The following is a 23,598-nucleotide window of genomic DNA, read 5'->3' as shown; positions in this document are numbered from 1 at the left end:
AAAATGAAATGCATAATGTCTACTCTAAAAAAATTTATGTAGTATCACATTCTTAGGACCTCTCTGATATACTTTGTGCCACCAACAACTTGCCCATTCATTGAAATAATCTTCTCTCTTAGCCTCTGAGACACTATTAATTTTTCTTGGGGCTCCTCTTACCTAACTGACCCCAGTAGGAGCTAAAAATAGAAGGACAAATATTTGGGGGTTCCTGTTCCTGGGAAGCACATATTTTTATTGCCTCTTTTCCTTCCTTGCCCTGGTTCACTTCCTTGTTTGACTTTGGAGCCTATTTTCAATCAATATAAGCATTGCTTTTAATCATCACTCTCCACCTAAGGTGCTGTGTAAATCTTTGCTCCAAATCATGATTGTTAGCATTCACAGTATTTTATTTACCTGTCTTTCTTGTAATTCCCTACAAAAGAAATAGCCTGAGTCTGGCTTTATTTGCATGCCTTAGATGGTTCTGTGGCTTTGAACTTGTGGTTTCATTATATTTATAGGTAAAGACATTTTGAGAGAGAGAGAGAGATTAGTTGTGAGCACAGCTCCTAATTACTTTCAGAATGGTGACCTCACAAATATTATTTCAGAAAGTACTGCACTGGAGTGGAACCAGCATTCATAGATTGCTTACGGTATTCAGGCACGTACACACCAGACTAGGCATCTTCACAACTCCTATGCCATCAAATCTTCATCAACTCTATAAATTGTAACTTTTTTTTTTTTTTCTAGAAACAGGGTCTTATTCTGTCACCTAGGATGAAGTGCAGTGGTATGATCATATCTCACTGCAGCCTCAAACTCCTGCACTCAAGCCATGCTCCTGTCTCGGCCTCCTGAGTAGCTGGGACCACAGGCATGTCTCATGATGCACAGCTATTTTTTTTTTAATTTTTTATGATGGGATCCCACTATCCTGCTCAGATTGGCCTCAAACTCCTGGTCTCAAGTTATCCTCCTGCCTCAGCCTTGAAAGTGCTGGGATTACAGGTGCAAAAATATAAAAAGATCATTGCAAGTACGTACTGCTTGGATTTTTAGAAATCCACTCAACTAATGCCAGCTTCACCTATTCCTCACCACCATTTACCACCCACCTTAAAACTTTAGACTCTGTTCTTCCTTCTCCTTGTCCTATTTTCCCCCACCTCCTAGTAATCAGAAACAATAATAGTGTTCCTGCCTTTATCCTCCTCCACCACTCTAGCATTTGTGACTAGAGAACAGCCCTTTCTTCTTAAGACTCTCATTTTTGGCTTTCATTGGGAAATTATCTTCTTATGTCTGAGCCTCATTGTGCCTATCTACACCATGTTCCCATCTGATGTATTGGATTAGATAGGATTAATGGCCAGTACCACAATCTAGGTGTTTAAAATCACACCCTTCCCCCAACTTTTTAAATCTTCTTGTACGTTCCTTCTCTGTTATTGGCTTGTTTTCTTCCTCTTGTCCCTTAACTAGGAAACCCTCAAGGTCCATTTCTCGGTGTAGTTGTTCTTTCTCTACACTTGTTCCCTTGGAAAATTTATTCACTTTTTTTCGTAAAGTATTTGGAAGCAGCAAAGGCTTTGATGTCCTACAGGCCTGGATTTGAATTATCTTGACTTTGTCAAAATGAGCTAATATTTCTGACTCCACACAACACACTAATAGGGTTGTCAAAAAGATCAAATGAAGTAAAGTATGATTTCCCTTTGCAGAAACTCAACACATGTTAATTTATTTTCTCTCTCTCCTCTCATAATTACAAATCTATGATATCAAATCTACCTTTTCACTCAAGGTATGGGCTAACATTTCCAATTGACGTGCTAGTACCTGAAATTCAACCCGTCCAAACCAGGTTCATTTTACAGATAAGAAAATGGACATTCAGAAGGGAAATGATCTGAGATCCTGCAGCTCATATTGCAGCCTACATCTATCTAACATTTCAACTTTAGGATAATGCAGTAATCTAGTACATATGGTGCTTCTTGAGTCCTAATTCTTTCTTGGAGTCTTGTCAAACTTTATTTATTATCCCCTCTTTTGAACTCCAATAGCACTTAGTGTCCTTGCCATAAGACTTGGCATTTTGTTATGTGCTGGCTTGTACTATTCAGTAGTTTTTCTGTGTGTAAATCTTGTATTCACAACCAGATAAGAAGGCAGCAGCATGTTATGCCTTTCTCATCCTTCATGGCTCCTGGCAGGGTGAGAGTGAGGCACGTAAGATAATAAACACTTATAGACCTGACTAGAAAAAACTGAGGGGCAACAACAACCAGCAAGGTAGGAGCTAGCATAAGATCAAAGTTTAAGGAGAAGAGCTGATGTAAGGAGATGGATACTATGCTTGGCTCCAAGAAGCAGATGAAGTAAGCCAAAATACATTCTTGCTTCCCTTACATATTGTCTGATAGTTAGAGAACTGCAAATTATGTCTCTCCATAGGTTGAAGTAATCAGGAAGAGGATCTTCAATAGGGTTTTTGGTAGATTTAAGAGAGTGCTTCTAGTTAATGTCAGAAGATGGGGAAAATCTATTAAGGTGACATAAACATGAATGGATATCCTCATACCCAGCAGTAGAACTTCTGGCTACTGCACCTGGCACACTGTTAAATCAACTAGCATTGGAGGACCAGGAACAGCTAGAAAGAAGTAGGAGTGGAATGTGGAAAATACTGGAGTTCAAGAACTTTTTCAAATACAAGAATGGAAGTGATTTCAAAAAAATTTAACCAGATGTTGGAGGAGAGAGGTGAAGTTCCTTTTGCTGTTCACGTCTGCTGCTTTCCTAAGCTCTCCACTGCTCTTTCCCTTTGATGCTTCCTGCTCATTGTCCCTCTACCTCTCTGCTAATTAGGTGAGTTAAGGCTACAGAAAATCAGCTTTGCAGCTACTTGTGTGAAAGCATATAAATAATGGACTTGATAATTTATCTGTATATGTGACTTTTCATATTTCCTTATTTGTCTTCAGATAAGGCACCTACTACTTCACATTGGTAGTTTATGGTAGCAAGATTAATAACTACAAAATCCCACTTATCAGAACATTCTGCAATAACCTCGCATGTGGCATCATAGAGACAAAATATCTGAGTATTTGTCAATATGTCTCTTGATAAACAGTTTAAAGAAGGAAGAGCACAGACTTTGAAGTCAGGCCAACTTAGGTTCTAAGCCTGGTTTCACCACTGGATGGTTTTTTAACCATGGGAAAATTATTTAGTTTATCCAAGTCTCTGGTCTTTATAAAATGAAAGGTAAAAATATTGGTATTTCAGGGAAATTATGAGGATGAAAGCAAAGTATGCACAACTTTGCACTTAGTAAGAGCACAATATATAGTGTCAAATATTTATTATGTGTTTCCTCTTGTTCTAGCCACTTGAAGAGATCAATAACACTTTGGGAGGCCGAAACGGGCGGATCACGAGGTCAGGAGATCGAGACCATCCTGGCTAACATGGTGAAACCCCGTCTCTACTAAAAAAATACAAAAAAACTAGCCGGGCGGGGTGGCGGGCGACTGTAGTCCCAGCTACTCGGGAGGCTGAGGCAGGAGAATGGCGTAAATCCCGGAGGCGGAGCTTGCAGTGAGCTGAGATCCGGCCACTGCACTCCAGCCTGGGCGACAGAGCGAGACTCCGTCTCAAAAAAAAAAAAAAAAAAAAAAAAAAAAAAAGATCAATAACAATAATAGTGATGATAATAAATAGCAAGTGTTGAACTCTGATAAAGTGTCAAGCACTAATTTAAACATGTTGATAATCTTAAGAGCTAACAGTTATAATTATTCCAATTTTATAGGTGAAGTAATTAAGCCACAAGGAGGATAAATAATTTGCCTAAGGAACACAGCAAGTGGTCAAGATGGGATTGTGAGCCCTGGTAATCTAACTCTAAGATTAAATTTTTAATCACTATAGCACGCTGTAAAGGTTCAGAGGTATAAAGCAGCTGCTCCATTCTCATCATACATTAAACAACTAAGACAAAAGTTAATGTTGAATTACTTAGTACTAATTCCAAATGCAAATTGAGCTTAGAGAAAGTAAAGCTCACTGTAAGCTGTAATGTAGCTATTGCTTTTAGGAAATACTTCATATTAGAAGGAGACTTAAAACTATAATCAGAATTTCATAATTTGAAGATTCGATGGAGATTCTCTGTTATTTTAAACAATAGGATATTGAGGCCCAGAGGGGCCAAGGGGCTTCATTGGCATCACAATGACAAAATCAGGGTAAAACAGTTTGGACAATTATGGACCTTTTGAAGGAGAGGGTAACACTTATGTTTTGAGAGGGTCATATAACCAAAATAACTCCAAAAATGATTTCAGAATTAAAAAATTCTTTAGCCAATGAGGCAAGATTGCTCAGTAGAAGTGGCACATGGACAAATGGATGACAACTAAGTCTATGTATTGGTATGTTTAAGGGTATTAATATTCTGAGCACCAATTTACCAAATGATTTTTACCCTTTTAAATACCACTGTCCTGATATTGAGCCTTGAAGGACAACTTGAAGTAGATAAATGACTAATTGCAAATGGTAGGGAATCCAGGTATATGAGACAGGTGTCAGAAGTGGGAAAAGAGGTTTATTAAAAACAGAGAGTCTGCTACAATCATGTCACAGATAGTGAATGTTGGGAAGACAAGTGTGGACATGTGTGGCCCTAGGAGGGGGGGCCAGGTTGGAGGGTTGTTCTTCAAGTGCAAAATTTTACTCAACTAGCTGTAGATTCACATGCAATTATAAGAAATAGCACAGAGAGATCCTAATACAGTGTAATATTTCTTTATATTTTCATCCAATGGTAACATTTTGGAAAACTGTAGTACAATAATATTACAACCAGGATATTCACACTGATAACATTCAACTAATCTTTTTCAGATTTCTCCAGTTTTAATTGTACTCATTTGTGTGTATGTGTACTTAATTCTATTTTTTTCACATATGTATGTTTATGTGCTCACCACTACAGTCAATATACTGAACAACTCCATCACCACAAGGATCACTCATATTGCCTATCATAACACACCTCTCTATCTTCTCCATACTTCAACCCCTGCCACTCAATGGCCACCTAACCTCTGACAACAAATAATCTGTTCTTCATTCTTATGATTTCACCAACTCCAACATATTATATTAATTGAATTATACAGTGTGACTTTGAGGGATGAGTTTTTGTCACCCAGTCTAATACCCTGAGAAATACTCAACTTGTTGATTTTATCAATAGTTTATTCCTTTTTATTGCTAAACTGTATTCCATTGTATCACTGTAACAGAATTTGATTAACCATTCATCCATTGAAGGAATTTTGGCTGTTTCCAGTTCTGATTATTATGAATAAATCTCTTATGAATATTCACATACAAGTCTTTGTGTGAATGTAAGTTTTCATTTCTCTAGGGTAAATGGCGAAGTGTGCAATTGCTGGGTCATATAGTAGTCACCTATTTTGTTTTATAAGAAACTGCCAAGCTGTTTCTCAGAGTGGCTGTGTTACTTTACATTCCCACCAGCAATGTATAAGTGATCCAGGTTCTTTACATCTTCATCAGCATTTAGTATTGCTTCTATTTTTATTTTAGCTTTTCTGAGAGATGTATAATGATATCTCGCTGTGGTTTTAAATTTACATTTTTTAATGACTGATGATGGTGAAATAGTTTCATCTGCTTATTTGCCATCTTATCTTCTTCAGTGAAATGTCTCTTCATGTCTTTTGGCTATCGTTTATTTGGATTTTTTTTAACTGATTTTTGAGAGTTTTTTTTGGGGTATTCAATATACTACTACTTTGTTGGATATGTACTTTGAAAATATTTTCCTCAATCAGTAGCTTTTATATTTATGTGCTTAATATAATCTTTTATAGAACAAAAGTTTTTTTTTTATTTTAGTGAGGCAAAATTTATCAATTTTTCTTGTTATGTAAAATGCTTTTGGTATCAAGTATAAGAATTCTTTGCCTAGCCTTAAATTTTCAAGATCTTTTTTCTTTTTCTTCTAAATGTTTTACAGCTTTATGTTTTACACTTAAGTCAGTGATCTATTTTGAATTAATTTTTATAGAAGTTGTGATGTTTATCTCAATGCTCATTTTTTTCACCTATCTATGTCCAGTTGCTCCAGGATCATCTGTTGCAAAAACTATCTTTCTTCCATGGAATTGCTTTTGTAATATTTGTCAGAAATCAATTGAGAATATTTCTGTGTCTACTAGGAGTTTGAGACTAGCCTGGCAAACATAGTAAAGCCCCATCTCTACTAAAAATACAAAAATTAGCCTTGAGTGCTGACTTATGCCTGTAGTTCCAGCTAGTCTGGAGACTGAGGCATGAGAATTTCTTGAACCCGAGAGGTGGAGGCAGAGGTTGCAGTGAGCTGAGATCAGCCACTACACTCTAGCCTGGGCAACAGAGTGAAACTCGGAAAAAACAAACAAAAAAAAGAATGGAGAAGAAAAGACAAAAATAAGATAATAAAATAAAATAAAATAAAATAAAATAAAATAAAATAAAATAAAATAAAATAAAATAAAATAAAAAAAATACTTGCTGGAATTTTGATATGCACTGACTTAAACCTGAGGTCAACTTGAGGAGAATTGACGTCTTTAGTTTGTTGAGTCTTTCAATTCAGGACCATGATATATAGTTCCATTTACTTAAGTCTTTGGTCTTTTTCACCAGCATTTTAAAATTTTCATAAAGATCTTTAGGTGATTTTTTAGCCTTGGGCTGTTATGCTTCATTTTATTTGAAGTATTTATACATGGTATATTTTTAAACTGTGATAAAATATACATAACAAAAATTTTACCCTTTTAATCATTTTCAGTACATAATTCAGTGGCATTAGGTAAATTCATAATTTGTACAATTATCACAAATATCTATTTTTAGAACTTTTTCATAATCCCGAATAGAGACTTTGTAACTAGCAACTCCTTATTACCCTTCCCTCCAGTCCCTGACAAACTCTATTCTACTTTCTATCTGTATGAATTTGACTATTCTAGGCATCTTGTATAAGTGGAATTATATAATATTTGTCCTTTTGTGTCTACCTTGTTTCATTTAGCAAGTTTTTGATGTTTATTCATGCTGTAGCGTGCATCATAGTTACATTCCTTTTTAAGGGTAAATAATGTTCCATTGCATGTACATACTACGTTTTGTTTCGTTCAAAATGAATCCGAAATCTACCTTGTACTGTATTAGTTTGTCTTTGGTATCAGGATAATATTAGCCTCATGAAATGAGATGGAAAAATCTGTCTTCTACTTTTTTATGTCTGGAAGATTGTATAACTTTGGTATTCATTCTTCTTTAAATGTTTGGCAGATTTTACCAGTGAAACCATATGGGTTTGGAGATCTGAAAGGTTTTTATTATAAAATTGATTCATTGAATGGTTACAGGCCCATTTAAGTTATCTAGTTCATATTGGATGAATTGTGGTAATTTGTCTTTTTGGAGGATTTTTTTTCATTAAATCCAAGTTGTCAAGTTTATGAGTGTAAAGTTTTTCATAGTATTTATTAATAGCTTTGTTGAGATATAATTAACATATGATGCAACCCAGCAAATTGAAGTGTACAATTCAACATTTCTAGTACAGTAACAGATATGTACAAGCACCACTATTGTCCATTTTGGAATACTTTTATCACCTCAAAACAAACCTCTTAGCCTGTAGCTATCACTCCCTTTTATGTCACATCTCTCTCAGCTCTAAACAATCACTAGTGTACTTTCTATCTTCATAGATTTGTCTATTCTGGACATCCCATGTAAGTGAAATAATATAATATGTGGTCTCTTATGACTAGCTTCTTTCAGCTGGCATAAGGTTTCCAAGGTCCATTCCCTTGTTTTAGAATGCTAAAGCATTCCCTTGTTTAGCAAGCATTCTCTTGTTTTATCATGTATCAATGCTTCATTCCTTATTGTTGCTGAATGCTATTCCATTGTATGAATATAGCACTTTTTATTTAGCCACTTGCCAGTTGATATATAGGTTGTTTCCACCTTTTGGTTATTATGAATAATGCCTTTATAAGCACTCGTGTACAAGTGTCTGTGTGCACATATACTTGAATTTCTCATAGGTATATACTTAGGAGTGGAATTCTGGTAGTATGTAGTAGTTTTATAGTTAACCATTTGAGGAACTGTCAGATTGTTTTCCAGAGTGGCTGCACCATTGTGCATTCTCACAAACAGAATATGAGAGTCACTGTTTCTCCACATCTTGACCAATACGTCATACTGTCTGAATTTTTTATTTTCACCATCCTAGTATATATGAGGGAATATCTTACTGTGGTTTGATTTACATCAAATAGTCCCTGATGACTCAATATGTTGATCATCTTTTCATGTGTTCATGGGCCATTGGTATAATATTTTTGAGAGATGTGTATTCAGACCTTTTGCCCTTTTAAAATGATGAGGTTTGTTGTTGTTGTTGTTGACTTGCAAGAGTTAACAGTTCTTTACATACTCAAAATACAGATCCCATATCTAACACATTATGTGAAGATATTTTTTTCCATTCTGCAGTTTGTCTTTTCACTTTCTTAGTAGTGTTATTTGCATCACAAAAGAGTTTTTAATGGTATCCAATATATCTCATTTCTCTTTTGTCACTTGTCTTTTGGTGTCATATTTAAGAATCCATTGCCAAATCTGAGGTCATGAATACATATGACTATGTTTTCTTCTAATTATTTTATAAGTTAGCTCTTACATGTGGGTCTTGATCCACTTTGAGTTACTTTTGTAAATGGTGCAAAGTTGGGATCATTCTTTTGAATATAGATATTTAGTTGTCCTAGTACCAGTTGTTGAAAAGAGAATTCTTTCCTCATTAAATTGCATTTAATGCACCCTTATTGACAATAAATTTACCATAAATATGAGGATTTAGTTCTTGAATTTCAATTCAATTCCATTGACCTATATATGTGTCCTTTATGCCAGTACCATGCTGTGTTGACTATTGTTGTTTAATAGTAAGTTTTGAAATTGAGAAGTGTGAGCCATCTGCCTGTTTTCTTTGTCAAGATTTCTTTGACTGTTCTGGGCCTTTTGCAATTCCATATAGATTTTAGAATCTGTATGTCATTTTTTTGTGAAGAGGTGAGCTGAGACTCTACCTGGAGTTAACCAAACTCAAGGAAATAGGCACAGTCCCCACAAGAGTGTCCCACTTCAAACATCATCCACAAGTTTGGGGTTCCCTAAGTGCCCTTATTTCTGAACAGCTAGCTGCAAATTGACGGGTTGTTACTACTCTCTTAGGTTTGATAATTCACTGTAATCACTCAAATAACTCAGGAATGTACTCTACTTATTATTATAGTTACATTGTAGTAAAAGGATACAAATCAGAACCAGCCAAAGGGAGAAGCTCTGGGAGGGTCCTAAATATAAAGCTTCTGTCATCTTCAAGGGCATCATATCCTTCGATCAAATTGATGAGTGACAATATGCAGAGTATTGTTAATCAAAAAGCTTGCCTAAGCTTTAATGTCTAGAGTTTTTAATTGAGTTTCCATTACATAGGCATGGCTGATTGAGTTTTTGGCCATGTGACTCAATCTCCAACCTTCTCCCCTCCCCAGAGATTGTACTCAAAACCCCTACCCCATCACATGAGTCATCTTTCTAGTATAGCCTGCTCCCATCCTGAGTCATTTTGTTAGCATAAACAATCAAGAGACCCACCAAGGCTCACCTCATTAGCATAAACCATCAAGTGTTTTTTGAGGGACCTAGCATGAATAACAGAGACATTCCAAATAGCTGGGAAGTTCCAAGTGTTTGGAGGTTACCTCCAAGAACTAGTACAAAAGCCATCCAAGTTTTTTATTAGATGTATTCTGACAGGGATAGTGTAGAATTTGTAGATTGATGTAAGAAATATTGCCATCTTATAAATATTAAGCTCTTCAGTCCATAAACATGGAAAATATTTCCATTTCTTTGGATCTTTGTTAATTTATTTCAAAAATATTTTGAAAAAAGTGTTCATATTCCTTTGGATATATATCCAGTAATGGGGTAGCTGGGTCAACTGGTATTTCTGCTTCTAGGTCTTAGAGAAATTGCCACACTGTCTTCCACAATGGTTGAGCTAATTTACACATCCACCAACATTGTAGAAGTGTTCCTTTTTCTTTGTAACCTTGCCAGCATCTGTTGTTTTTTAACTTTTTGGAAACATGGAGGGGGAACAACACACACTGGGGCCTGTCCGTGGAGGAGTAGGGGAGAGCATCTGGAAGAACAGCCAATGGATGCAAGGTTTAATACCTAGGTGATGGGATGATCTGTGCAGCAAACTACCATGGCACACATTTACCTATTTAACAAACCTGCACATCTTGCACATGTACCCCTGAACTTAAAATAAAAGTTGAAGAGAAAAAAAAAAGTTCACAGTATTTGTTTTGCATCTAAAATTTACTCCTACCTGTATTTTTCTTTTTGATGCTATTGTAAAATGAAACTTTTTAAATTTAATTTTCAGATTTTTCTTTGCAATTGTATAGAAACACAACTGAGTTTTTACATTAATATTCTATTCTGAAAACTTGATGAGCTCATTTATTAGTTAAATAGTCTTTTAGTGGATTTCTTATGACTTTGTACATACAAGTTCATGTCATCTGCAAACTGACACAATTTAACTTATTTTCAATCTAGATGCCTTTTATTTATTTTTCTTGCCTCATTACCCTTGCTAGAACCTCTAGAACAAAGTTGAAAGAAGTAGTGAGAGTGAATGTCTTTTTTCTGTTCTGATCTTAGGGGATAAACATATAATCTTTCACCATTAAATGTGATATTTGCTGTGAGTATTGGATAGATGCCCTTTATCAGGTTAGAAATCTTCCTTCTATTCTTAGCTTATTGAGAATGTTGTCATGAAAGGTTGCCAGATTTTGTAAAATGCTTTTTATGTATTAACATGATTATGTCTGTTTTTTTTAATTTTATTGATATGGTATTTCAATTGATTTTAAGTGTTAAGCAAACTTTCATTCCTGGGATAAATTCCAATTGCTCATTGTATGTAAGGGGTATAATTTATTTTATATTATGATGGATTCAGCTTGCCAGTATTTTGTTAAAAACTTTCGTGTCCATAATAAGAGATATTGATCTTTAGTTTTCTTCTGATGTCTTTATCTGTTTTTTTACTAGTAGACCTAAGAAATGAGATAGATGACAACAAAATAATAGTGGGGAACTTCGATACTACACTGACAGCACTAAACAGGCCATCAACACAGAAAGTCAACAAAGAAACAATGGACTTAAACTACACTTTAGAACAAATGTATTTAACAGATATTTACAAAACATTCTACCCCCAAACTGCAGAATATATACTCTCTTCATTAGCCTATGGAACATTCTCCAAAATAGATCACATCATAGGCCACAAAGCAAGTCTTAATAAATTTAAGAAAATCAAAATCATATCAAATACTTTCTCAGACCAACTGGAAATTAACTCCAAAAGGAACCCTCAAAACTATACAAATACATGGAAATTAAATAATCTGCTCTTGAGTAATCTTTGCTCTGACAATTAAATCAAGATGGAAATTTAAAAATTCTTTGAACTGAACTATAACAGTGCCACAGTTTATCAAAGCCTCTCCAATACAGCAAAAACAGGGCTAAGAGGAAATTTCATAGCATTAAATGCCCACATCAAAGAGTCTGAAATAACACAAGTAGACAATTAAAGCTCACACCTCAAAGAACTAGAGAAACAAGAAAAAAACAAATCCCAATCCAGAAGAAGAAAATAAATAACAAAGATCAGAGCTAAAATAAATAATTTAAAAAATACAAAAGATAAAATAAACAAAAAGCTTGTTCTTTGAAAAGATAAATAAAGTTGATAGATCATTAGTGAGGTTAACCAAGAAAAGAAGAGAGAAGGCTCAAATAAGCTCAATTAGAAACAAAATGGGAGATATTACAACCAATACCACAGAAATACAAAAGATCGTTCAAAGCCACTATGGACACCTTTGTACACATAAACAAGAAAATCTAGAGGAGATGGATAAATTCCTGGAAAAATACAACCCTCCAACCTTGAATCAGGAAGAAGTAGAAACTCTGTACAGACCATTAACAAATAGAAAGATTGAAACAGTAATAAAAAAAAAAAATACCAACAAGTCCAGGACCAGACAGATTCACAGCTGAATTCTAACAGGCATTTAAAGAAGAATTGGAATCAACCCTACTGAAACTTTTCCAAAAGATACAAAAAGAGATGATCCTCTCTAAATCATTCTATGAAGCCAGTATCACCCTAATAATAAAACCAGGAAAGGACATAACCAAACAAAAAAAGAAAAGAAAAGAAAACTACAGATCAATATCCCCTATGAACAAGGATGCAAAAATCCTCAGCAGTTACTCAGTTACTAGCTAACTGAATCAAACAGCATATCAAAAAGATAATACATCATGATCAAGTGAGTTTCCTACCAGAGATAGTTTAACATATGCAAGTCAATAAATGTGGTATATCATTTAAACAGAATTAAAAACAAAAATCATATGATCATTTCACTAGATGCAGAAAAAGCATTTGACAAAAATCCAGCATCCCTTTATGATTAAAACCCTCAGCAAAATTGACATAGAAAGGGTATATCTCAAATAAATAAAAGCCATTTATGACAAACCCACAGCCAACATCATACTGAATGGGGAAATGTTGAAAGCATTTCCCTTGAGAACTGGAAAAAGACAAGCATGTCCACTTTTACCACTTCTATTCAATATAGTACTGGAAGTCCTGGCCAGGGCAATCAGGCAAGAGGAAGAAATAAAGGGCATCCATAAAGGAAAAGAGGAAGTCAAACTGTTATTTTTCACCGATGATATGATCATATACCTAGAAAACTCTAGAGACTCATACGAAAAGCTCCTAGATCTGATACATGAATTCAGTAAAGTTTCAGGACACAAAATCAATGTACACAAATTGATGGCACTGCTATACAACAACAACCATCAAGCTGAGAATCAAATCAAGAACTCAACATTTTTTACAACATGTGCAATAAATAAAATGAAATAGGCATATACTTAACCAAGAGGTAAAAGATCTCTAAAATGAAAATTACAAAACACTGCTGAAAGTAATCATAGATGACACAACAAATGGAAATACATCCCATGAGCATGGATAGGTAGAATCTATCTATCTATATATTTTTATTATACTTTAAGTTCTAAGGTACATGTGCACAACGTGCAGGTTTGCTACATATGTATACATGTGCCATGCTGGTATGCTGCACTCATTAACTCGTCATTTATATTAAGTATATCTCCTAATGCTATCCCTCCCGCTCCCCACAGTAGGACCTGGTGTGTGATGTTCCCCTTCTTGTGTCCAAGTGATCTTATTGTTCAATTCCCACCTATCAGTGAGAATATGCGGTATTTGGTTTTCTGTTCTTGCGATAGTTTGCTGAGAATGATGGTTTCCAACTGGGTCCATGTCCCCACAAAGGACACGAACTCATCAATTTTTATGGTTCCATGGTATTCCATGGCGTATATGTGCCACATTTTCTTATTGCAGTCTGTCACTGATGGACATTTGGGTTAATTCCAAGTCTTTGCTATTGTGAATAGTGATGCAATAAACATACGTGTGCATGTGTCTTTATAGCAGCATGACTTATAATCCTTTGGGTATATCCCCAGTAATGGGATGGCTAGGTCAAATGGTATTGCTAGTTCTAGATTGCTGAGGAATCACCACACTGTTTTCCACAATGGTTGAACTAGTTTACAGTCCCACCAACAGTGTAAAAGTGTTCCTATTTCTCCACATCAATTTGACTTATTTTCCTAACTGAATATGCTTTATTTCTTTCTGTTGCCTGACTACCCTAGCCAGAAATTCCAGCACTATGTTGAATAGGAGTGGTGAGAGAGGACATCCCTGTCTTGTGCCAGTTGTCAAAGGGAATGTTTCCAGTTTTTGCCCATTCAGTATGATATTGGCTGTGGATAGCTCTTATTATTTTGAGATACATTCCATCAATACCGAATTTACTGAGAGTTTTTAGCATGAAGGGCTGTTGAATTTTGTCAAAGGCCCTTTATGCATCTATTGAGATAATCATGTGGTATTTGTCTTTGCTTCTGTTTATATGCTGGATTACATTTATTGATTTGCGTATGTTGAACCAGCCTTGCATCCCAGGGATGAAGCCCACTTGATCATGGCGGATGAGCTTTTTGATGTGCTGTCAGATTTGGTTTGCCAGTATTTTATTGAGGATTTTTGCATCGATGTTCATCAAGGATATTGGTCTAAACTTCTCTTATTTTGTTGTATCTTTGCCAGGTTTTGGTATCAGGATGATATTGGCCTCGTAAAATGAGTTAGGGAGGATTCCCTCTTTTTCTATTGATTGGAATAGTTTCAGAAGGAATGGTACCAACTCTTCTCTGTACCTCTGGTAGAATTCAGCTGTGAATCCATCTGGTCCTGGACTTTTTTGGTTGGTAGGCTATTAATTATTGCCTCAATTTCAGAGCCTGCTATTGGTCTATTCACGAATTCAACTTCTTTCTGGTTTAATCTTGGGAGAGTAGAAGTGTCCAGGAAATTGTCCATTTCTTGTAGGTATTCTAGTTTATTTGCGTAGAGGTGTTTACAGTATTATCTGATGGTCTGATGGTAGTTTGCATTTCTGTGGGTTTGGTGGTGATATCCCCTTTCTCATTTTTTATTGTGTCTATTTGATTCTTCTCTATTTTCTTCTTTATTAGTCTTGCTAGTAGTCTATCAATTTTGTTGATTTTTTTCAAAAAACTAGCTCCTGGATTCATGGATTTTTTGGAGGGTTTTTTGTGTCTCTACCTCCTTCAGTTCTGATCTGATCTTAGTTATTTCTTGCCTTCTGCTAGCTTTTAAATGTATTTGCTCTTGCTTCTCTAGTTCTTTGAATTGTGATGTTAGATTGTCAATTTTAGATCTTTCCTGCTTTCTCTTGTGGGCATTTAGTGCTATAAATTTCCCTCTACACACTGCTTTAAATGTGTCCCAGAGATTCTCGTATGTTGTATCTTTGTTCTCATTGGTTTCAAAGAACATCTTTATTTCTGCCTTCATTTCTTTATGTACCCAGTAGTCATTTAGAAGCAGATTATTCAGTTTCCATGTAGTTCAGTGGTTTAATTGAGTTTCTTAGTCCTGAGATCTGGTTTGACTGCACTGTGGTCTGAGAGAAAATGTGTTATAATTTCTGTTCTTTTACATTTGCTGAGGAGTGCTTTACTTCCAATTATGTGGTCAATTTTGGTATAAGTGTGATGTGGTGCTGAGAAGAATGTATATTCTGTTTATTTGGGGTGGAGAGTTCTGTAGATGTCTATTAGGTCCACTTGGTGCAGAGTTGAGTTCAATTCCTGGATATCCTTGTTAACTTTCTGTCTCGTTGATCTGTCTAATGTTGACAGTGGAGTGTTGAAGTCTCCCATTATTATTGTATGGGAGTCTAAGTCTCTTTGTAGGTCTCTAACGACTTGCTTTATGAATTTGGGTGCTCCTGTATTGGGTGGATATATATTTAGGATAGTTAGCTCTTCCTGTTGAATTGATCCCTTTACCATTATGTGATGGCCTTCTTTGTCTCTTTTGATCTTTGATGGTTTAAAGTCTATTTTATCAGAGACTAGGATTGCAACCCCTGCTTTTTTTTTGTTCTCCATTTGCTTGGTAGATCTTCCTCCATCCCTTTATTTTGAGCCTATGTATGTCACTGCATGTGAGATGGGTCTCCTGAATACAGCAGACTGATGGGTCTTGACTCTTTTTCCAGTTTGCCAGTCTGTGTCTTTTAATTGGAGCATTTAGTCCATTTACATTGAAGGTTAATATTTTTATGTGTGATCTTGATTCTGCCATTATGATATTAACTGGTTATTTTGCTTGTTAGTTGATGCAGTTTCTTCCTAGCCTCGATGGTCTTTACATTTTGGCATGTTTTTGCAATGGCTGGTACCGGTTGTTCCTTTCCATGTTTAGGGCTTCCTTCAGGGTCTCTTGTAAAGCAGGCCTGGTGGTGACAAAATCTCTAAGCATTTGCTTATCTGTAAAGGATTTTATTTCTCCTTCACTGATGAAACTTAGTTTGGCTGGATATGAAATTCTGGGTTTAAAATTCTTTTCTTTAAGAATGTTGAATATTGTCTCCCACTCTCTTCTGGCTTGTAGAGTTTCTGCTGGGAGGTCTGCAGTTAGTCTGATGGGCTTCCCTTTGTGGCTAACCTGACCTTTCTCTCTGGCTGCCCTGAAGATTTTTTCCTTCATTTCAACTTTGGTGAATCTGGCAATTATGTGTCTTGGAGTTGCTCTTCTCGAGGAGTATCTTTGTGGTGTTCTCTGTATTTCCTGAATTTGAATGTTGGCCTGCCCTACTAGGTTGGGGAAGTTCTCCTGGATGATATCCTGAAGAGTGTTTTCCAACTTGTTTCCATTCTCCCCCTCACTTTCAGGCACCCCTATCAGACCTAGATTTGGTCTTTTTACATAATCCCATAATTCTTGCAGGCTTTGTTCATTTCTTTTTCTTCTTTTTTCTTTTAATTTCTCTTCTCGCTTCATTTCATTCATTTTATCCTCAATCGCTGATACTCTTTCTTTCAGTTGATCAAGTCGATTACTGAAGCTTGTGCATTTGTCACGTGTTTCTCGTGTCATGGTTTTCATTTCTGTCATTTCATTTATGACCTTCTCTGCATTAATTATTCTAGCTATCAGTTCTTCCACTCTTTTTTCAAGATTTTTAGTTTCTTTGCGCTGGGTACGTAATTCCTCCTTTAGCTCTGAGGAGTTCGATGGACTGAAGCCTTCCTCTCTCATCTCGTCAAAGTCATTCTCTGACCAACTTGGATCCGTTGCTGGCGATGGGCTGCGCTCCTTTGCAGGGGGAGATGCGCTCTTATTTTTTAAATTTCCAGCTTTTCTGCCCTGCTTCTTCCCCATCTTTGTGGTTTCATCTGCTTCTGGTCTTTGATGATGGTGACGTACTGATGAGGTTTTGATATAGGTGTTCTTCCTGTTTGGTAGTTTTCCTTCTAATAGTCAGGACCCTCAGCTGTAGGTCTGTTGGAGATTGCTTGAGGTCCACTCCAGACCCTGTTTGCCTGGGTATCAGCAGCAGAGGTTGCAGAAGATAGAATATTGCTGAACAGCGAGTGTACCTGTCTGATTCTTACTTTGGATGCTTCCTCTCAGGGGTGTACTCCACCCTGTGAGGTGTGGGGTGTCAGACTGCCCCTAGTGGGGAATGTCTCCCAGTTAGGCTACTCAGGGTTCAGGGACCCACTTGAGCAGGCAGTCTGTCCCTTCTCAGATCTCAACCTCCTTTTTAGGAGATCCACTGCTCTCTTCAAAGCTGTCAGACAGAGTCGTTCGCATCTGCACAGACCTCTGCTGCTTCCCCTGTTGTTTTTTAGCTGTGCCCTGTCCCCAGAGGTGGAGTCTACAGAGACAGGCAGGTTTCCTTGAGCTGCTGTGAGCTCCACCCAGTTCGAGCTTCCCAGCCGCTTTGTTTACCTACTTAAGTCTCAGCAATGGCGGGAGCCCCTCCCTCAGCCTCGCTGCTGCCTTGTGGTTAGATGGCAGACTGCTGTGCTAGCAATGAGGGAGGCTCCATGGCCGTGGGACCCTCCTGGCCAGGTGTGGGTATAATCTCCTGGTGTGCCCGTTTGCTTAAAGCACAATATTGGGGTGGGAATTACCCGATTTTCCAGTTGTTGTGTGTCTCAGTTGGCCTGGCTAGGAAAAGGGATTCCCTTCCCCCTTGCACTTCCCAGGTGAGGCAATGCCTCGCCCTGCTTCAGCTCTCGCTGGTCGGGCTGCAGCAGCTGACCAGCACCGATTGTCCTGTGCTCCCCAGTGAGATGAACCCAGTACCTCTGTTGAAAATGCAGAAATCACCAGTCTTTTGTGTTGATCGCTCCAGTAGTTGGAGACTGGAGCTGTTCCTATTCGGCCATCTTGCTCCACCCCGCACTAAAAGTATTCTTTATGGGAAACAAAGAGACGGGTGGAAATAAAGGGATGGGTTTGACTAGTTATCTGCAGCAGGAGCATGTCCTTAAGGCACAGATCGCTCATGCTGTTTGTTTGTGGTTTAAGAATGCCGTTAAGCTGTTTTCTGCCCTGGGTGGGCCAGGTGTTCCTCACCCTCATTCAGGTAAACCCACAAACTTCCAGCACGGGCATCATGGCCATCATGAACATGTCACAGTGCTACAGAGATTCTGTTTATGGCCAGTTTTGGAGCCAGTTTATGACCAGATTTGGGGGTGACTCTTCCCAACAGTATTTATGTCTTATTGTACTGACTATGACTTGAAACATTGTTGTAGTTATTATTTTTGATTTTTTAAATCAGTCTTTTTAGAGTAAGAGTAGTTTACACACTACATTAACAATGATATAATAGTCTGTGTTTTTCTGTGAACGTACTATCACCAGTAAGTTTTCAACTTTTGGGTGATTATTTTTTGCTCATTAATGTCCTTTTCTTTTTGATTGAAGTACCCCCTTTAGCATTTTTGTAGGATGGATCTGGTATTGATAAAATCCTTAGCTTTTGTTTTTCTGTGAAGGTCTTTATTTTCGCCTTCATGTTTGAGAAATATTTTCTCCAGATATAATAATATTCTAGGGGAGTTTTTTTTCTTTTCTTCAGTGCTTTATTATTTATTTATTTATTTATTTATTTACTTAATGAAATGGAGTCTTGCTCTGTCACCCAGGCTGGGGTGTAGTGGTGTGATCTCAGTTCACTGCAACCTATGTTTCCTGGGTTTAAGTGATTCTCAATTCTCATGTCTCAACCTCCATAGTAGCTGGGATTACAGGTGCCTGCAACCACGTCTAGCTAACTTTTTTTCTTTTTTTTTTTTTTTTTAGTGGAGACGGGGTTTTGCCATGTTGACCAGGTTAGTCTTGAACTCCTGACCTCAGGTGGTCCACCTGTGTCAGCCTCCCAATGTACTGGAATTACAGGCCTGAGTCACCACACCCAGCCTCCTTCAGCACTTTAAATACATCATTCTACCCTCCTACTCTGTAAGGTTTCCACTAAAAAGGCTGTTGTCAATCTTACTGCAGCTGCATTATATGTTTTTGTTTCTTTTCTCTTGTTGCTTTTAGGATCCTTTCTTTATAATCGATATTTAGGAGTTCAATTATTAAATGCCTTGAGGTAGTGTTGTTTGGGTTAAATCTCCTTGGTGTTCTAAAACTTCCTTGGACTTGGACACTGATATTTTTCTCTAGGTTTAGGTATTGCTCTGTTATTATATATTTGAATTAATTTTCTACCCCTATGTCTTTCTCTATCTCATTTTTAAGGCAAATAAGTTTTAAATTTGCCTTTTTGAGGTGATTTTCTATATCTTGTTTGTGCTTTATTGTTTTTCTATTCTTTTTTCTTTTATCTTTGACTGTGTATTTGAAAATAACCTATTTTTTAGCTCACTAATTCTTTCTTCTGCCTGATCCAATTTGCTATTAAATAACTCTGATGTATTCTTCAGTATGTTAGTTGCACTGTTCAGCTCCAGAACTTCTGCTTGACTCTTTTTGATTATTTCAATCTTTTTCAATGTATCAGATATAATTCTGAATTCCTTCTCTCTGTTACCTTGAATTTATTTGAGTTTCCTCAAAACAACTATTTTGAATTATCTTTCTGAATGGTCACATATCTCTATCTCCCCAGGATTGGATTTTTTTGTTCCTTATTTAGTTTATTTGGTGAGGTCATGCTTTCCTGAATGGTGTTGATGTTTGTAGATATTTTTCAGTGCCTGAGTATTGAAGATTTAGATACTTTTTGTAGGCTTTATTGTCTGGGTTTATTTGTGGCTGTCTTCCTTGGGAAGGCTTTTTTGATATTTAAAATTATTTCTGTTTTGTGATCTAAACTGTGTCTGCTTTAGGGTGCACCACAAGACTAGTAACACTGTGTTTCTTGCAGACCCATGGAGATACTCCTTTGATGGTCTTGGACAAAATCTGTGAGAATTCTCTGGATTATTAGGGAGAGACCCTTGTTCTCTTACTTTTTCCAAAACAAATGAAGTTTTTTTTTTATTATTTATTTTTATTTTTATTTATTTATTTATTTATTTTTTCTGTGCTGAGTCACGTAAAGGTGAAGGTAGAGTGACACAAGCATTTCTTTGGCGACCACCACTGTGAGTGTGCTGGGTCAGACCTGAAGCCAGTATGGTTCTGGGTCTTTACCTAGGACTGCTCTAAGCACTCCCTGGCTACTGCCTATGTTCACTTAAGTTGCTAGGGCTCTACAATCAACAAAAGACAATGCCAGCCAGGATTATGTTTTTCCTTTCAGGGTGACAAGGTCCACCAGGCCTTGGGTGGTTCCAGAAGTGCAATCAGGGAGTCAGTGACTAGAGTCAAAAACCTTAGAATTCTGTCTGGTATCCTGTTGTACTGTGGCTAAGCTGGCACTCGAACCACAAAAAGCAGTTCTTCCCACTCTTTCACCTACTTTGCAAAATCAGAAGAGCCTCATCAAGTAGCCGCCACCACCACCCCAGTTAATGAGGACTACTTCCAGACTACCACTGATGTTCCCTGAAGGCCAAACGTTTCTTAAGTCAGCTTGGGTGACTACTGCCTTGCCTGGGACTCATTCAGGACAGTGAGCAGCCCTCTAGCCCAGGGTAGGTCCAGAAATGCCATCAAAAAGTCAAGTTCTGGAATGGGGGAATGCAAGTTTCCACTTTGTGTTCTACCCCTCTGTGACTGTGTTGCTACCTGAGGCCAGCAAGCCACAGAGGCTTACCAAGGCTGATGTTTTAGTACCTGGTTATTGCTGATGGTTATTCAGGGTCCAAAGGCTCTTCAGTTAGCAGGTGATGAATGCTTCTAGGATAGGGGCATTCCCTTCAAGGCAGTAGGTTTATTTCTTGCCCAGAGTGTGACTAGCAATGTCGTCTGGGAACTAGGGCCTGGAATGGGGGCCTCATTATTCTCACCAGTGCCCTATACTGCTGTGACTGAACTGGTATCCTAGATGCAAGACAAAGTTCTCCCCACTCTTCCCTCTTCTCTCCTCAAGCATAAGGAAGGGGTCAATTTTGGAGTAGAAAAAGGGGTCTCTTTTGGAGCCCTGAGCTGTAAGGCTGGAGTTAGAGGAGGGGTAATGCCAGTACTCTCTTGGCTGCCCCAGCTGGTGTCTCAGCATGTCAAGTGTTGTCCCCATTCCACTGTGTCTGGGCCAATTTCTGTCCTAGAACTTGCCTAATACATGCAGTAGTCCTTATAGCCTAGAATACCTTTCAAGTTTACTTAGTGACCAAGAGCACTTTGGCCCTCAGTGGTCAGTATGGCAGTCATTTATGTTCAGATAGCTTAGATTGGTGATTCCCCTCTTACTGGGGCTGATTTAAATGCTATCTCTGTGGGCAGGCATCGGCTGAGTTTGGTCTGGCTTTTCTTTCTGCTCTAACAGAGCACCAGTGAGTTCAGTGCCTTACAGTTTCCAGGTTCTGCTTACCCCACTGCCCAGAGATAATTCCCCAACAGGTCACCACTTCTGGGGGTGGGGAAGGTGTGGCATCCACAATTGAGCAGTGTTTTTTTGTTTTGTTTTGTTTTGTTTTGTTTTTCCTATCTCTTCAGTGCCTCTTTCAACAATATAAAGTTAAAACCAGGTACTATGAGTGCTCACCTGATTTTCTGTTCTTATGAAGTTTCTTTTCTTTCTTTCTTTTTTTTTTTTTTCTGCATAGATAGTTGTTAACTTGGTGTCTTTGCAGGGGAACAATTGGTGGAGTTTTCTATTTTGCCATCCTGCTCTTCCTCCTGTAGATGTCTATTGGTTGCATTTGGTCAAGTGTCACATTCAAGTCCCAAATATATTTGTTTGTTTCCTGCTTCAATGATCTAATAGTGTCAGTAGGGTGTTGAAGTTTCCCACTATAATTTTTGGACATTTAAGTTTATTCCCAGGTATCTAAGAACTTCCATTCTGAATCTGAGTGCTCCTATGTTGGATGCGTGCATATTTAAGAAAAGTCTTATTGTTGAATTAACCCTTATAACATTATGTAATGCTCTTCTCTTTATTGCTTTTGTTGGTTTATCATCTGCTTTGTCTGAAATTAGAATAATAACCTCTGTCTTTTCCTGTTTTCCACTTGTTTGGTAAATTGATCTCCATTTCTTCACTTTAAGCCTATGTGTGTCATTGCATATGAGATGAGTCTTACGAAGAAAGCGTAACTTTGGGTTTTGCTTCTCTATACAATTTACCACTCTGTGCATTTTAATTCGGGCATTTAACCCATTGACATTCAATGTTAGTATTCATATGTGCAGGTTTGATCCCGTCATTGTATCTTTAGCCAGTTTCGTTTTACATACATAATTGTGTTTTTGTAGTGTCAGGTAATGATCTTTTCATACATAGAACTCCTTTAGGGGCCTTTTATAGGGCAGTTTTGCTGGTAACAAATTCCCTTAGCCCTTCCTGATCTGAAAAGACTGATCTCTTCTTCACTTATGAAGCTTAGTTTAGCTGGATATAAAATTCTTGGTTGTAATTTTTTGTTGTTATTAATGCTGAATATAGACCCCCGATCTTTTCTGGCTTGTAAGATTTCTACTGAAAAGTCCACTGTTAGCCTGATGGGTTTTCTTTTGTAGGTAACCTGACCCTTCTCTCTAGCTGCCTTTAACATTTTTTCTTTCATTTCCACCTTGGGGAATCTGATGACTATTTGTCTTGGGGATGTTCTTCTTATGTAGTATTTCATTGGGGAGATCTGCTTTTTTCTAAATTTAAATGTTGGCCTGTCTAGTAAGGGTAGTAAAATTCCCATGGACGATATTCTCAAGTTGCTTGATTTCTCTCCCTGCTTTTCAGGAATGCCAATTTTCATAGATTTGGTCTCTTTACATAATTCCATATTTCTCAGAGGTTTTGTTCATTTTTGTTTGTTGTTTTTCTTTACTTTTGCCTAAGTTATTTCAGAAAACCTGTCTTGGAAATCTGAGATTCTTTCTTCAGATTTGTTGATTCTGCTATTAGGACTTGGGTTATGTTCTAAAATTCTTGAAGTGAGTTTTTCAAATCTATCAGTTCCATTTTTGTCTTTTTACTTTTCAAATTTTTTTTTAAAAAAATGGACAAATAACAATTGTAAGTATTTATGTCATACAGTGTGACTTTATTTTATTTTATTTTACTGTAAGTTCTGGGATTCATATGCAGAATGTGTAGGTTTGTTACATAGGTATACATATACCATGGTGGTTTGCCACACCCATCAACCTGTCCTGTAGGTTTTAAGCCCTACATGCATTAGATATTTGTCCTAATGTTCTCCCTCCCCTTCCCCCCATACCCCCAACAGGTCTCTGTGTGTGGTGTTCCCCTCCCTGTGTCCATGTGTTCTCATTGTTCAGCTCCTACTTATGAGTGAGAATATGTGGTGTTTGGT

The sequence above is a fragment of the Piliocolobus tephrosceles genome, chromosome 12 (assembly GCF_002776525.5).
Source record: "Piliocolobus tephrosceles isolate RC106 chromosome 12, ASM277652v3, whole genome shotgun sequence".
Lineage (NCBI taxonomy): Eukaryota > Metazoa > Chordata > Mammalia > Primates > Cercopithecidae > Piliocolobus > Piliocolobus tephrosceles.
Note: the sequence above shows the minus strand (reverse complement) of the source record.